Genomic DNA, 16,354 nt, shown 5'->3' with positions numbered 1-16,354 from the left:
TATCGCTTCAACAGACAGATGATCAAGGACCTGACGGACAGGCTGGAGGCTCACCTACAACCACGCCACAGGTATCCAACTGCGCTGACACCCAAGGTAAAGGTGATGGCAGCCCTCCATTTCTTTGCCACAGGTATGTTCCAATTCACCATAGCTGATGTGGGAGGGATGTCTCAGACAATGTTTAGCCGGGTATTGGGTGATGTATTGGCAGCTATGTTGCTGCACATAGATGAATTCATTACATTCCCTACTCCAGAAGAGTTGACAGATGTCAAGGGGGAATTCTATGCCCTGGGCCGCATGCCACATGTAATTGGTGCAATTGATGGTACACATGTTACTCTGGTGCCACCACAGGCTCAGGAGCAAGCGTATCGCAACAGGAAACACTACCACTCGATAAATGCCCTGGTGATGTGTCTTGCCAACATAATTATCTCACATGTTTGTGCACGTTTTCCAGGATCATGCCATGATGCTTTCATCATGAGGTGTAGCAGGGTACCACAGATGATGCTGCAGCTGCACAACCACCGGGCATGTCTTGTTGGTGAGTGTACCCTGTCAGCTATGTATGTCAGTATGTCACAACTTCATGATCTGCATCATATTACACACTCATTTCCATGATGTCAATTTGCAGGAGACGCTGGATATCCAAACATGCCGTGGTTAATGACTCCACTACGCAACCCCAGGACAGCTGCAGACCAGCGGTACAACAATGCTCATGGGAAGACCAGGCGGGTGATCGAGCAAACTTTTGGACTCCTGAAGAGCCGGTTCAGGTGCCTGGACAAGACAGGCGGAGCCCTCCAATACAGCCCACGCAAGGTGTGTGACATCTTCACCGTGTGCTGCATGCTACACAACATGGCAGTGGAGAAGGCCGTGCCACTATACCTTGATCCTGATGAGCTGGAACATCCGCCCGTTGAGGATGAAGGCCTTGCCCAGGATGCCAGCGACGAGGAGGGTGAAGATGATATCCGGAGTCACCTCATCCGCAACTTCTTTTCATAATGGTGAGTCATAGCAGCTGTAATGTGAAACATGTACTATAGAGTTGCATGGGTAGCATGCTGTGTATGCAACAGACTGTATGCAAGGTCACTTGGATGGTTGTTGTGCAGTGTCACACAGGTGCAGATGTAATGCAACACACATACGTGCTATGTGTGTATTTAGAATGTACAGGTGTACTACAACATCTGGATATTCAACAGGACATTGTCAAAATGACATTATACAGAACTTGACCCCTTGTGTGCCACTCTCATCCACAGCTCGCCCTGCCTGTTGTCCGTTGGGGTCATCGTGGTCATCCTGCTATTGCTCATAATGATTGCAACGTCAGCCAAATCAACGGAGCATGCATGGACATGTGGAGAAGTCAATTTGGGTAAGGACTCATATGAGGCTGTTTAGCGTTGGTATGTTTTGAAACGTGTGGTACATGTTCATGTGCATGTAGTGAGACCATGCATACATGCAACAACATAATGTTACTTATTACATGTATGCCCACTCCCATGACAGGATAGTCACCCCATCTGACTGTCATCTGTTGTAGTTTGAGACTCTGGTGAATGCATCTATGTGTGTAGACATTGACACTGCAACATTGCATATACCATGGCTTGACATTGTGTCAGAGGTCACAACCACGGACTCTGTGGGGGATTGCAGCCTCACTGTGTGCATTAGAATGTGAGTGGATCCTCACCTCCAGCTTGTGGGCCAGTCCCGTTTGATTACCATCAAACCATGTGGTGTAGGTGTGGCCCAGTCTATGTTCCACATGTTAAGATAACTGTCCTGTCATTCTGTTTACATGGATGCATTGCCCCTTGTTGCAGTATATCATGTCACTGTCATGTCGTTACCGCAGTGCAGGTTGAAAATACTGCTACGCCAGCCTTCACAGTGAGTAGCAGTTCTGTTTTGATTCAAATGATGCCATGAATGTTTAGCATGAGAAATGAAAATGTTGGGATGATGCATATGTGATTTATTGTGTTGCACCAGTGGAGTGCGGTCATTCACATGAATCTCTAGTCCCGTGCAGCATTCCTGTGCAATGCTAGGGTCTCATTATGTGGCTTGGATCAACATCACTTGCACTTTATATTTCTTCAACCTGCATATCATGTTTAGCATAGTAATGCAAACTTGACAGATCAAAAGACTTGCTACTGAGTGCCTTCATTGCATGTAGATCATTAGCTTCCTCATCATATGTGATACTTACAGCTGTTGTGGGTGAAGTCAAGTTTGTGTACATGGCCCTTATGGGTACCCATAATCACATACAGACATTACAGTTAGCGTAAGTAGCATTGCCATATGTTTCCATTTGTTTGTAAGGTCCACCTCATCTGAGCCAGTGAATGATTTTTAACAACATAAATCTCATTGCATGGTAGCTCACTTGTGAGCGTTACACATGACTCTAATGGATGACAGACTGTCCTAGGTTTTATGTGTCCGTGTCATAGCATCGGATCTCATGTGATAGCATGATTACTCATCTAAAATTGTCTCCAGTCAGTACACTTCACAGGTGTGGCTGGTACAGTGTAGCAAATGATGTTTTTGAAGTGTCAGTGACATGAGAATGTACTCCTAGTGGTTATTTGCCTCTGTTTCAGGTCTCCCTCCCAGCAGTTCCCATCCTCTCCTTCCCTCGCCTGATCACCCTTTTGTGTCTGTCGTTTGTACTCAGACCAAAGGGCTATTTGGAGGTGGAACCCTTTGAGCATCACACCACTCTGATGAAGAAAGGTACGGACAGTCCTTGACAGGCTTGTAGCCAATAGTACTGCTGCATTACAGGTGACATCATTAATAGTGTTATTTGGAGTTCTTGCCAATGCTCATGTATGTTTGATAATGCTCTATGGGCTCACAATGTAAATAATCATGTTGTGCATGACGTCTGACTTCTACAGAATATTGTGCCACCTTGATGTCAACACACATGTCCTTCTAATGTGCATGTATACTATTTGGCATGAAGTTAGCTTATGATTGTTATGTGTTTACCTGTAAAGTGACCACACGCATGGTGTTGGGGAAGGCTAGAATACTATGTTGTGTGTGAGGTAGATGGCTTTGTAGCTGCTGTTTAACTTTGAACACACTAGCTGTAGTCTACACCTGCTGACGCTGTGTGTCTTGTGCCCCACTTGTCCGTAAGGGCCCTGATCCAGTGACTGTGATCTTTGGTGATTACTGTACCATTTTATTTGCAGTGACCCTGAGTGAGGCAGACACTCCTGCCTTAACATACACATGTCACTTTGTGGCTTGCCAATGCTCTTGTGGTATGTGCTTGTTTTGCAAGTTGTCACACCCCACCTGCCGTCATGTCTTCACTCATTGCTGCTGCTGCATACACAGCCACCATGCAGCGCACACTATCCAGGGACACAGAGGCCTACAGGATGACCCTCCTTCCATCCATTTATAGAGCATGCTCCTGCCACCCTACACACAGACAACACCAGGCATTCACCCTCCTGCTATCACAATGCTTCAAACTCAGCCATTGCAGCTGCTATGCCTGTGTGTGCAACACATACTGGCACGACTATGGCAGATTCACATGACATTGGGTCTATGTACCACCAGGTCATGTGCCGTGTACAGCACACACACCTTCCAAAGGCACAATATTGTACAGTTTTACCTTGTCAACGCCACAGCAGCAAAAACATAGCTGTCACAGTCAGTCAAGTAGCCACAGGACACACACACCATGACCACGTCTCTTGGGTGTGGTGTGATTTCCACAGTCTGTCCTGCCACCCTTGTCCTGTGCGCCATTCATCACATCCACAGTACTACATCATGCTGATGATAGTTCACATACCTGAGGACACAGTTGTAGGTACTCCCTACGTGGACAACTAGTTTTGTCTCAATGATCTGTACACCTCAAAGTGACTCTCCTGGGCCTGCCTGCGATAGCAGTTTTGGGATACAAACCCCCCTCCAGCATTTACTATCCCACACAGGTGTGTCTTTCCATCCATGTATCTAGTTGTTAGGAATTTCTGGCCAATGTGTGTCCGCACTCAGATTCTGATCCAAGTGTGTGGTTGGCTGCTGTTTGTTGGATACCCTTGCATTTCATACATTTGCACACACATATCAATTTGTGCTGTGGTTCAAAGATAACTCACCACATCTGTATGAGGATTAGTATATTTATTGGGAGATCTTGTGCAGGAAACGTGAATAGGTGCTATACAGAAAGGGGTGGAATCCAAAGTTCACTGCCGGAGATGAGATGCCTTACAGCTTCAGTCAACAGAGTCCAAGCCACAGTGCTTGGCATCATTGGGCAGACTGTGACCAGCAAGTACATGTGGGAGAGTCTCATAGGGGATGCTGTTGCACCCAGGGGCAATATGCCAGGTCCAGTGTCCTGGGAGATGTGCATGGCCCACTGCCCCTCAACGTCTTTGCCGTGGACGACCCACCTTCCTTGGGGGACCCTCAGGTGCAGGCCTGGACGATGCATGGGATGCTACATCAGAGAGTTCCTCCTCCTCCTGCTCCTCCCTCCCTGTGGCTGGTGTCACACTTTGCCTTGATGTTGCTGGCCTTGTGACACAGGGAGGGTGCTGCATGTTGGCAGCTATCTGACGTAGCGATTGGCTCATTTCCCGATGCACCGTCAAGAGCTGAGCCAGACTTGCCTCCACCCGTCCATAATGTAGGTCTTGCCTGGCTATTTGCTCTGCCTGCTGTTCTTTCACCTGGTTGGGGGCCTCCGCAAGCTGACTTATCTCCCTGGTGTCCCGCCGGTATGCCTCCAGGATGTTAGCGAGTTCAGGCATACCGGGTGCTGCAGCTGACTGGCCAGAATCTCGCCTTCGCCTTCCGCCACTCCCACCACCCTGACCCACACGAACACGGTCTGCGCTTGTGGGCACATCCAATCGACGGGCCCCCCGAGTGCTGCCAGGGTGGAGGTCGTCAGCAACCTCAGCGGCGCCCGACAAAGGGTGTCCCTCATTTTCAGACTGGCTCTCTTGTGGATCATGGGCAGGGCTGTGACCTGTCTGCTGGGATGTGGTGGGAATGGGTCCGGTGGTTGGCTGAGATGTAGCTGGTAGAGTTGGTGCAGGGGCTTGGGATCCAGAGGAGCCAGGTTGGTTGGGGTCATCCACAGGGCATTGAGTGGCGTCGCTGTCGGTGGGGTCTGGGTCCTGCTGAGCCTGGGACTGGGATCCTTCTCCCCCCTGGTTGTGGGGGGGCGCAACACGTTCTCCTGTGTGTGGGAGAGACAGACACTGTTAAGGCACTCTCAAGTGACATCTTGTTTAATTATCCATTATGAGCATCACAGTTCCACAAGCTTTACATTGTTGACATTGTTCTGTTGTGTATGTAGTGGTAGTAAATTGACATGTACTCTGGGGTTCATTCTTCCATTCTCTTGACAATGACTGACACAGCCATTGCTGTGTCTTGTATTGCCGGCACAACACATGTAAAGCATTGGTCATGTTCACGCAACATCCAGGATACGGTGTAAATCCTTATGTCTGCGTCAAGCATGCACAGAGTTTAGATACAGCATGGTGATGTAAGAGACAGAGCATCATTAATTTGCATGACATCTACTACTTTGGATGTCTTTTGCTGTACCGTGATGGCCAAACAATGCCAACACCCCTGGACCTGTATACACACTTATAGATCATGGCTTTTGAACTTGGCACTTCTGTAAGACGCATTACCTTGTCAATACCCATGTCCATGTTGGTACTTCAGTGCATCCACAACGTTCATGAGATGGGGCACGTGCATTGTTTGAGCGGCACAATGGACTTGAGCATCTGCAATGTGCATGTATGAGTAGTATGCGTATTCATATGAGTGAGTGTTTTGTTGTGGTACATCACAATTGGAACAGTGTTGCACTCCAAAGCCTGTCCCCAGGGGATGAGTTTCTGTAAGACGGGTGTATGATAGGCCATGCTAGTAGTTTGCATGTGATTTGCAAGCTTCCATCGTTCATGATTTGGCTGCCCCCTGATGTAGCATGCTAGCATAATTGTGGTTTTGTGTTCATGCACAGGATGTGTGACCTTGTCCTGGTGTTTGTGTTTGCAGTGATCACAGGAGGGACTTGTGCTGCCTACACCTGTGCCCATTGTGTACTACAGAGCTTTCCGATATGTGTGTCCTGACACAGTACAGTGTTGCCTGGAAATGGTGTGTGTGTTGCAGGCACTTAGTAGATGACTGCTGGTAATTAGGAGACATCCCTAAACATTCTGCTCTATGGTGTTTGTAAGGCCTGTGCAGTGCTTGGGTGCAACTGTGTGTGTGCCCAGGGAGATGCGGTGAGGTGACAGAGGGAGGGAGGGCGACAGAGGGAGGGAGGGCGACAGAGGGAGAGGGCGACAAAGGGAAGGAGGGCGACAGAGGGACAGGGCGACAGTGGGAGAGGGCGACAGAGGGAGAGGGCGACAGAGGGAGAGGGCGACAGAGGGAGAGGGCGACAGTGGGAGAGGGCGACAGAGGGAGGGAGGGCGACAGAGGGAGAGTGCGACAGTGGGAGAGGGCGACAGTGGGAGAGGGCGACAGAGGGAGAGGGCGTCAGAGGGAAGGAGGGCAACAGAGGGAGAGGGCGACAGTGGGAGAGGGCGACAGAGGGAGAGGGCGACAGTGGGAGAAGGCGACAGTAGGAGAGGGTGACAGAGGGAGAGGGCGACAGAGGGAGGGAGGGCGACAGAGGGAGGGAGGGCGACAGAGGGAGAGGGCGACAGAGGGAAGGAGGGCGACACAGGAAGAGGGCGACAGAGGGAGAGGGCGACAGAGGGAGAGGGCGACAGAGGGAGAGGGCAACAGAGGGAGAGGGCGACAGTGGGAGAGGGCGACAGAGGGAGAGGGCGACAGAGGGAGAGGGCGACAGTGGGAGAGGGCAACAGTGGGAGAGCGCGACAGAGGGAGAGGGCAACAGAGGGAGAGCACGACAGAGGGAGGGAGGACGACAGAGGGAGAGGGCGACAGAGGGAAGGAGGGCGACAGAGGGAGAGGGCGACAAAGGGAGAGGGAGACAGAGGGAGAGGGCGACAGAGGGAGAGGGCGACAGAGGGAAGAAGGGCGACAGAGGGAGAGGGCGACAGTGGGAGAGGTCGACAGAGGGAGAAGGCGACGGAGGGAGAGGGCGACAGTGGGAGAGGGCGACAGTGGGATAGGGCAACAGAGGGAGAGGGCGACAGAGGGAGAGGGCGACAGAGGGAGGGAGGGCGACAGAGGGAGAGGGCGACAGAGGGAGAGGGCGACAGTGGGAGAGGGCGACAGAGGGAGAGGGCGACAGAGGGAGAGGGCGACAGAGGGAGAGGGCGACAGAGGGAGAGGGCGACAGTGGGAGAGGGCGACAGAGGGAGGGAGGGCGACAGAGGGAGGGAGGGCGACAGAGGGAGAGTGCAACAGTGGGAGAGGGCGACAGAGGGAGAGGGCGACAGAGGGAGAGGGCGACAGTGGGAGAGGGCAACAGAGGGAGAGGGTGACAGTGGGAGAGGGCGACAGAGGGAGGGAGGGCGACAGAGGGAGAGGGCGACAGAGGGAGAGGGCGACAGTGGGAGAGGGCGACAGAGGGAGAGGGCGACAGAGGGAGAGGGCGACAGAGGGAGAGGGCGACAGAGGGAGAGGGCGACAGAGGGAGAGGGCGACAGTGGGAGAGGGCGACAGAGGGAGGGAGGGCGACAGAGGGAGAGTGCAACAGTGGGAGAGGGCGACAGTTGGAGAGGATGACAGAGGGAGGGAGGGCAACAGAGGGAGAGTGCGACAGTGGGAGAGGGCAACAGTGGGAGAGGGCGACAGAGGGAGGGGGAGACAGGGATGGAGACAGGTTGTTTGTGCTTGCTCACTTGCTACACTGCCTTACTGTGTCACAAAATATTGTATCTCTGGAAGGTGTGTCCGCAACATGAAATTGTTTACGAGCTGTGGTCTACTATCTTGTGTGATATTTCCCTATCCCTGTACATTGGGCATAGTGCCTGGGTGAGGCCCTGGGTTATATGGGATGAGAGCAGCCTCCTACCTTCCCCCTTCCCTTTGTGGCTCCCACTTGCAACACACCACTTTTAGTTGTGTCCTGCTAGGACTCATGGCCACCCACCCCATGCAGCTGGGCACTGTTGTAAGTCCACCCATGTAACATGTATTTTTTGTACACTCACCAGATTTAACGGCTCCTTCTATTCCATGTACTCCCACCGGTGGCAGAAGGGCCATGACTCTCTCCTCCCAGGGATGGTATACAGGAGGTCTGCGGGGACCACCACCTCCAGTGTAGTGTGCAGAGGCGTAGTCCTGGTCCATTTTCTTCTTGACCATCCTCCGCAGATAATACCACCTGGACTGGCATTCCCCCCTGGTGCGCCTGACGGGTGCAACAGCATTGACCCGGTCTACGATCCTCTCCCACAGGCGTGTTTTTTCTGCCATGCTGGTCTGTCTGACCAATGAGCCAAATAGCTGTGGCTCGACTCTGATGACTTCATCTGTAAGTATCTCATTCTCCGGGTTAGTGAACTTTGGATTCTTGGGTGTGGTCATGGTGTGGGGTGTATGTGATTGAGGGGGTAATGGTGTGTATGGATGAGGGTGTGTGGTTGTGATTGTGAAGGGGTGGTGTGGGTGTATATGTGATAGGGTCTATGTGTGAAGGTATGTGGCTGCAATTGTTGGTGTGCTCTCTGTTTCTTCGCAAGAATGGGTATGTTGCAAAGGATGATGGGTTGTATGTGTGGACCCTTTTATTGGTCAAATTGTGGGTGTGGCTTAATTTGAATTTGTTGTGTGTGTGTTATATGGGGTGGGTGTTAGTGTTGACCTCTGTTTGGCTGTGACCAGGACATTGATTCTGTATGGTGTGTACACAGGAGACATATTCAGTGTTGTTGTGCGACTTGTTTGCAAAGTCCTTGTGCTGGTTTGGGTGTTGGCGTTATGTGTGCGTGTCGTACTTGTGCGTGCGATTGACTGGTACGGGCCATTGGCGGGTGGGGGTGTTCGCGTAGGGGTGTGTGTGTGTCGTACTTGTCCGTGCGATTGACTGGTACTGGCCGTTGGCGGGTGGGGGTGTTCGCGTGGGCTTGTTGAGGGGTGTGCATGTCGTACTTGTGCGTGCGATTGACTGATACGGGCCGTTGGCGGGTGGGGGTGTTCGCGTAGGGGGGTGTGCGTGTCGTACTTGTGCGTGCGATTGACTGGTACGGGCCGTTGGTGGGTGGGGGTGTTCGCGTGGGCTTGTTGGTGGGGTGCGTATTTAACTTGTGCATGCGATTGACTGGTACGGGCTGTTGGCGGGTGGGGGTGTTCGTGTAGGGGGTGTGCGTGTCGTACTTGTGCATGCGATTGACTGGTACGGGCCGTTGGCGGATGGGGGTGTTCGCATAGGGGGGTGTGCGTGTTGTACTTGTGCGTGCGATTGACTGGTACGGGCCGTTGGCGGATGGGGGTGTTCGTGTGGGCTTGTTGGGGGGGTGCGTGTCGTACTTGTGCGTGCGATTGACTGGTACGGGGCGTTGGCGGGTGGGGGTGTTCGCGTAGGGGGTGTGCATGTCATACTTGTGCGTGCGATTGACTGGTACGGGCCGTTGGCGGGTGGGGGTGTTCACGTGGGCTTGTTGGGGGGGTGCGTGTCATACTTGTGCATGCAATTGACTGGTACGGGCCGTTGGCGGGTGGGGGTGTTCGCGTAGGAGGGTGTGCGTGTCGTACTTGTGCGTGCGATTGACTGGTACGGGACGTTGGCGGGTGGGGGTGTTCGCATGGGCTTGTTGGGGGGCTTGCGTGTCGTACTTGTGCGTGCGATTGACTGGTACGGGCCATTGGCGGGTGGGGGTGTTCGCGTAGGGGGGTGTGCGTGTCATACTTGTGCATGCGATTGACTGGTACGGGCCGTTGGCGGGTGGGGGTGTTCGCGTGGGCTTGTTGGGGGGGTGCGTGTCATACTTGTGCGTGCGATTGACTGGTACGGGCCATTGGCGGGTGGAGGTGTTCGCGTGGGCTTGTTGGGGGGGTACGTGTCATACTTGTGCGTGCGATTGACTGGTACGGGCCGTTGGCGGGTGGCGGTGTTCGCGTGGGCTTGTTGGGGGGTTGTGCGTGTCGTACTTGTGCGTGCGATTGACTGGTATGGGCCGTTGCAGGTGGGGATGTTCGCGTGGGTTTGTTGGGGGATGTGCGTGTCGTACTTGTGCGTGCGATTGACTGGTACGGGCTGTTGGCGGGTGGGGGTGTTCGCGTGGGCTTGTTGGGGGGGGTGTGTCGTACTTGTGCGTGCGATTGACTGGTACGGGCCGTTGGCAGGTGGGGGTGTTCACGTGGGCTTGTTGGGGGGGGTGTGCGTGTCGTAATTGTGCGTGCGATTGACTGGTACGGGCCGTTGGCGGGTGGGGGTGTTCGCTTAGGGGGGTGTGCGTGTCGTACTTGTGCGTGTGATTGACTGGTACGGGCCGTTGGCGGGTGGGGGTGTTCGCGTAGGGGGGGTGCGTGTCGTACTTGTGCGTGAGCGAGGGGTACGCGTGTGGTATGTGTTGACGCTGCTTGATGCGAGCCGAATATTGCCGTACGAATCATTATTCAAGTGCGATAACTTTGTTCCGTACGAATCGCCGTCAGGCTTCTCGTACAGGATCGTACTTGTGTGTTTGTACGGGCTGGTTACGAATCGTATGGTAGGATTCCCGATGCATGTTCGTACGGATCATCGACTGTGATTCGGACGGTTCGATAATATTCGTACGGAAATCGACGGGAACGGATCGGAATTCGCAGGTCGGACGTAAAGTTCCCATTCGTACGGATTCGGATACGAATGCGATTCGTACGGCAGAATATTTTACCGGATCGGAATCGACCCCTTAATTGGAATAGGTGCTGGACACTGAACCTATTTAATGTACTATTCCCACTCCAAAATACATTTAATTTGGGTGGGTGCTGGACACGGAACGTAATTAATTTACTATTCCCACTCCAATCAAAATTTAATTGGGGTAGGTGCTGGACACTGAACCTATTTAATTTACTATTCCCACTCCAAACTACATTTAATATGGGTAGGTGCTGGACACTGAACCTAATTAATTTACTATTCCCACTCCAATCTAAATTTATTTGGGGTAGGTGCTGGACACTGAACCTAATTAATTTACTATTCCCACCCCAATCTACATTAAATTAGGGTAGGTGCTGGACACTGAACCTAAATAATTTACTATTCCCACTCCAATCTACATTTACTTGGGGTAGGTGTTGGACACTGAACCTATTTAATTTACTATTCCCACTCCAAACTACATTTAATTTGGGTAAGTGCTGGACACTGAACGTAATTAATTTACTATATCTAACTCCAATCTACATTTAATAAGGGTAGGTGCTGGACACTGAACCTATTTAATTTATTATTCCCACTCCAATCAAAATTTAATTGGGGTAGGTGCTGGACACTGAACCTATTCAATTTACTATTTTGACTCCAAATTACATTTAATTTGGGTAGGTGCTGGACACTGAAACTAATTAATTTACTATTCCCACTGCAATCTACATTTATTTGGGGTAGGTGCTGGACACTGAACCTAATTAATTTACTATTCCCACTCCAATCTACATTAAATTAGGGTAGGTGCTGGACACTGAACCCAATTAATTTACTATTCCCACTCAATCTACATTTAATTGGGGTAGGTGCTGGACACTGAACCTATTTATTTACTATTCCCACTCCAAACTACTTTTAATTTGGGTAGGTGCTGGACACTGAATGTAATTAATTTACTAGTCCCACTCCAATCAAAATTTAATTGGGGTAGGTGCTGGACACTGAACCTATTTAATTTAATATTCCCACTCCAAACTACATTTAATTTGGGTAGGAGCTGGACACTGAACCTAATTAATTTACTATTCCCACTCCAATCTACATTTATTTGGGGTAGGTGCTGGACACTGAACCTAATTAATTTACTATGCCCACTCCAATCTACATTAAATTAGGGTAGGTGCTGGACACTGAACCTAATTAATTTACTATTCCCACTCCAATCTACATTTAATTGGGGTAGGTGCTGGACACTGAACCTATTTAATTTACTATTCCCACTCCAAACTACAATTAATTAGGGTAGGTGCTGGACACTGAAACTATTTAATTTACTATTCCCACTCCAAACTACATTTAATATGGGTAGGTGCTGGACACTGAACCTAATTAATTTACTATTCCCACTCCAATCTACATTTATTTGGGGTAGGTGCTGAACACTGGACCTAATTAATTTACTATTCCCACTCCAATCTACATTTAACTGGGGTAGGTGCTGGACACTGAACCTAATTAATTTACTATTCCCACTCCAATAAAAATTTAATTGGGGTAGGTGCTGGACACTGAACCTATTTAATTTAATATTCCCACTCCAAACTACATTTAATTGGGGTAGGTGTTGGACACTGAACCTAATTAATTTACTATTCCCACTCCAATCTACATTTAATTTGGGTAGGTGCTAGACACTGAACGTAATTAATTTACTATTCCCACTCCAATCTACATTTAATTGGGGTAGGTGCTGGACATGGAACCTAATTAATTTACTATTCCCACTCCAATCTACATTTAATTGGGGTAGGTGCTGGACACTGAACCTAATTCATTTACTATTCCCACTCCAATCAAAATTTAATTTGGGTAGGTGCTGGACACTGAACGTAATTAATTTACCATTCCCACTCCAATCTACATTTAATTGGGGTAGGTGCTGGAAACTGAACCTAATAATTTACTATTCCCACTCCAATCAAAATTTAATTGGGGTAGGTGCTGGACACTGAAGCTATTTAATGTACTATTCCGACCCAAACTACATTTAATTTGGGTAGGTGGTGGACACTGAACCTAATTAATTTACTATTCCCACTCCAATCTACATTTATTTGGGGTAGGTGCTGGACACTGAACCTAATTAATTTACTATTCCCACTCCAATCTACATTAAATTAGGGTAGGGGATGGACACTGAACTTAATTAATTTACTATTCCCACTCCAATCTACATTTAATTGGGGTAGGTGCTGGAAACGGAACCTATTTAATTTACTATTCCCACTCTAAACTACATTTAATTTGGGTAGGTGCTGGACACTGAACGTAATTAATTCACTATTCGCACTCCAATCAAAATTTAATTGGGGTAGGTGCTGGACGCTGAACCTATTTAATTTACTATTCCCACTCCAAACTACATTTATTTGGGGTAGGTGCTGGACACTGTACCTAATTAATTTACTATTCCCACTCCAATCTACATTTTTTTGGGGTAGATGCTGGACACTGAACTAATTAATTTACTATTCCCACCCCAATCAACATTAAATTTGGGTAGGTGCTGGACACTGAACGTAATTAATTCACTATTCCCACTCCAATCAAAATTTAATTGGGGTAGGTGCTGGACACTGAACCTATTTAATTTACTATTCCCACTCCAAACTACATTTAATTTGGATAGGTGCCGGACACTGAACCTATTTAATTTTCTATTCCCACACCAAACTACATTTAATATGGGTAGGTGCTGGACACTGAACCGAATGAATTTACTATCCCACTCCAATCTACATTTATTTGGGATAGGTGCTGAACACTGGACCTAATTAATTTACTCTTCCCACTCCAATCTACATTTAATTGGGGTAGGTGCTGGACACTGAACCTAATTAATTTACTATTCCCACTCCAATAAAAATGTAATTGGGGTAGGTGCTGGACACTGAACCTATTTAATTTACTATTCCCACTCCAAACTACATTTAATTTGGGTGGGTGGTAGGCACTGAACCTAATTAATTTACTATTCCCACTCCAATCTACATTTATTTGGGGTAGTTGCTGGACACTGAACCTAATTAATTTACTATTCCCACTCCAATCTACATTAAATTAGGGTAGGTGATGGACACTGAACCTAATTAATTTACTCTTCCCACTCCAATCTACATTAAATTGGGGTAGGTGCTGGAAACTGAACCTATTTAATTTACTATTCCCACTCCAAACTACATTTAATTTGGGTAGGTGCTGGACACTGAACGTAATTAATTCACTATTCCCACTCCAATCAAAATTTAATTGGGGTAGGTGCTGGACACTGAACCTATTTAATTTACTATTCCCACTCCAAACTACATTTAATTTGGGTAGGTGCTGGACACTGAACCTAATTAATTTACTATTCCCACTCCAATCTACATTTATTTGGGATAGGTGCTGGACACTGAACTAATTAATTTACAATTCCCACCCCAATCAACATTAAATTAGGGTAGGTGCTGGACACTGAACCTAAATAATGTACTATTCCCACTCCAATCTACATTTACTTGGGGTAGGTGTTGGACACTGAACCTATTTAATTTACTATTCCCACTGCAAACTACATTTAATTTGGGTAGGTGCTGGACACTGAACGTAATTAATTCACTATTCCCACTCCAATCAAAATTTAATTGGTGTAGGTGCTGGACACTGAACCTATTTAATTTACTATTCCCACTCCAAACTACATTTAATTGGGGTAGGTGTTGGACACTTAACCTAATAAATTTACTATTCCCACTCCAATCTACATTTAATTCGGGTAGGTGCTGGACACTGAACCTAATTAATTTACTATTCCCACTCCAATCTACATTTAATTGGGTAGGTGCTGGACACTGAACCTAATTCATTTACTATTCCCACTCCAATCAAAATTTAATTTGGGTAGGTGCTGGACACTGAACGTAATTAATTTACTATTCCCACTCCAATCTACATTTAATTGGGGTAGGTGCTGGACACTGAACCTAATTAATTTACTATTCCCACTCCAATCAAAATTTAATTGGGGTAGGTGCTGGACACTGAACCTATTTAATTTACTATTCAGACCCAAACTACATTTAATTTGGGCAGGTGCTGGACACTGAACCTAATTAATTTACGATTCCCACTCCAATTTACATTTATTAGGGGTAGGTGCTGGACACTGAACCTAATTAATTTACTATTCCCACTCCAATCTATATTAAATTAGGGTAGGTGCTGGACACTGAACCTAATTAATTTACTATTCCCACTCTAATCTACATTTAATTGGGGTAGGTGCTGGAAACTGAACCTATTTAATTTACTATTCCCATACCAAACTACATTTAATTTGGGTAGGTGCTGGACACTGAACGTAATTAATTCACTATTCCCACTCAAATCAAAATTTAATTGGGGTAGGTGCTGGACACTGAACCTATTTAATTTACTATTCCCACTCCAAACTACATTTAATTTGGGTAGGTGCTGGACACTGAACCTAATTAATTTACTATTCCCACTCCAATCTACATTTATGTGGGATAGGTGCTGGACACTGAACTAATTAATTTGCTATTCCAACTCCAATCTACATTAAATTAGGGTAGGTGCTGGACACTGAACCTAATTAATGTACTTTTCCCACTCCAATCCTCATTTAATTGGAATAGGTGCTGGACACTGAACCTATTTAATTTACTATTCCCACTCCAAACTACATTTAATTTGGGTAGGTACTGGACACTGAACGTATTTAATTTACTATTACCACTCCAATCAAAGTGTAATTGGGTTGGTGCTGGACACTGAACCTATTTAATTTACTATTCCCACTCCAAACTACATTTAATATGGGTAGGTGCTGGACACTGAACCTAATTATTTACCATTCCCACTCCAATCTACATTTATTTGGGGTAGGTGCTGGACACTGAACCTAATTAATTTACTATTCACACCCCAATCTACATTAAATTAGGGTAGATGCTGGACACTGAACGTAATTAATTCACTATTCCCACTCCAATAAAAATTTAATTGGGGTAGGTGCTGGACACTGAACCTATTTAATTTACTATTCCCACTCCAAACGACATTTAATTTGGGTAGGTGCTGGACACTGAACCTAATTAATTTACTATTCCCACTCCAATCTACATTTAATTGGGGTAGGTGCTGGACACTGAACTAATTAATTTACTATTCCCACCCCAATCAACATTAAATTAGGGTAGGTGCTGGACACTGAACCTAAATAATTTACTATTCCCACTCCAATCTACATTTACTTGGGGTAGGTGTTGGACACTGAACCTATTTAATTTACTATTCCCACTCCAAACTACATTTAATTTGGGTAAGTGCTAGACACTGAACGTAATTAATTTACTATATCTAACTCCAATCTACATTTAATTAGGGTAGGTGCTGGACACTGAACCTAATTAATTTACT

The sequence above is a fragment of the Lissotriton helveticus genome, chromosome 6, assembly GCF_964261635.1.
Source record: "Lissotriton helveticus chromosome 6, aLisHel1.1, whole genome shotgun sequence".
NCBI classification, from domain to species: domain Eukaryota; kingdom Metazoa; phylum Chordata; class Amphibia; order Caudata; family Salamandridae; genus Lissotriton; species Lissotriton helveticus.
Note: the sequence above shows the minus strand (reverse complement) of the source record.